Source organism: Miniopterus natalensis, chromosome X (genome assembly GCF_054644295.1).
Source record: "Miniopterus natalensis isolate mMinNat1 chromosome X, mMinNat1.hap1, whole genome shotgun sequence".
Classification (NCBI taxonomy): Eukaryota; Metazoa; Chordata; class Mammalia; order Chiroptera; family Miniopteridae; genus Miniopterus; species Miniopterus natalensis.
The window spans coordinates 91,350,238-91,352,109 of NC_142103.1; positions in this window are offsets into that span (position 1 = coordinate 91,350,238).

Sequence of the window (1,872 nt, forward strand, 5' to 3'; positions counted from 1 at the left end):
CTGTTGAAGTGTTTTATGGAGATTAAAGCTTAACTTCAGGACTTCAGGTTAAGCAGCAGAGAATGAAAAAGCTTGGAAGAGACAGCGATAGGCGAAAACATAAGCTATTTCTGCAGAAGTATGGCAAAGCAAGAGGATTGAAAACTGAAGTTGAATGTGGCTTCTTAACTGACACAGTAGACTTTTGCTTCATACACCCAAATCTCTTTTAGAAGATGTTTTTTGAAAGAATTCTGGTGTCAGAGAAATTATTTGAAACTTGAAGTAAGGCAAAACTATAGACAGCTCATCTGCTCAGCGTCACACGGTGGTGAAAGCCATCTGAGGATTATGTGAGGAGATGTATGATTTCACTTTCAGTCTTTTTAAAAATAACTTTATGGGAACGTATGGGAATAAATGAGTTGAAGAAAATTAAGTTTATTATTAGATTTTCATGAAAGACTTGAATTTATGTGTCAGAGCTTTATACTTATACTGGCACTCATTAGGATATATTGTGAAAATAGTCATATAAAAAGAAACATTTTTCTTTCCCCCCAGGGAATTAATAGCTTTATATTTCTCCTAAAACACTCTATATATTCTTAAAAATACACAGATTAGAAAGTAATCATGCTTTGAGACTAAAACCTAATTGGATTAAAGTCTTAGGAAGGTGGTTTTTAATTCTTGTCATCTCTGGCTCTTGGTTTAGATTTTTAGAGAGAGAGATATATTCAGTTATTGACAGGATTTCTCACCATTTGACTTTATCAAAACAAGAGGTACTTATCTAATAGATATGTTATTGTTATATGCAACCAATCACACATTAATAAGAGAAGAAATGTGCCTTTCTATTTGACTAATATTTTGGGCTCATTTTTATTTGAAGACAGAATAAATGATTCATTCTTTCAAATTAAAAGGCATTTTACACAGCAGTACTAATTGAAAACAACAGACATTTGATAAAAGATTTTAAAAATTCATACCTAAATATAAGCCTTCTGAAACTTCCAAAATGCACTAATAAATGAATTCTTGTCAGTTAAACAAGAATCATTTCATTCTGCACTTGCCATTGATTACATTAATGTTCTCTCCATCTTTTTAAATCTCTCAATGTAATTCTAAATATAAATCTACTAAATATCAAATATTTGGATTTAATAGTCATGTTCTGTGTCTTTCATTTCCTCCCAAAATTAGGCCTTAAAATAGGCCCTGGCTGGTGTGGCTCAGTGGGTTAGAGTGTCATCCCATACACCAAAAGGTGGCAGGTTCTATTCCCAGTCAGGGCACATACCTAGGTTGTGGGTCTGAGCGAGTATGGGCTCTCGAGGTTTCTCTCTCACATGGATGTTTCACTCACAATCTCTCTCTCTCCCCTCCTCTTCCCCTCTCTAAAATCAATAAACATCCTCGAGTGAGGATTAAAAATATTTTTTTTTAAATCAAGTTGTCTCCTTTAAAATATATATTTAAGAAGGCAAAACAATGATTATACAGGGGTAAGCAAAAGTAGGTCTACAGTTGCATATAGAAAATAATGCGATAATTAATAAATAATAATACAAGCCCAGCCGGGCGTGGCTCAGTGGTTGAGGATCCAGAAGATCATGATTCGATTCCCGGTCAGGGCAAATGCTCTGGGTTTCCGACTCGATCCCCGGTGGGGGGTGTGCAGGAGGCAGCCAATCAATGACTCTCTCATCATTGATGCTTCCATTTCTTTCTCCCTCTCCCTTCCTCTCCCTGAAATCAATAAAGATATATTTAAAAAATAATAAAATAATAATAATAATACAGGAGTAAACAGTTCCCCATACTCACAACTGTAAACCTTCTTTTGCCCACCCTTGTATTAAATAAGTTAATTTTTCTTTT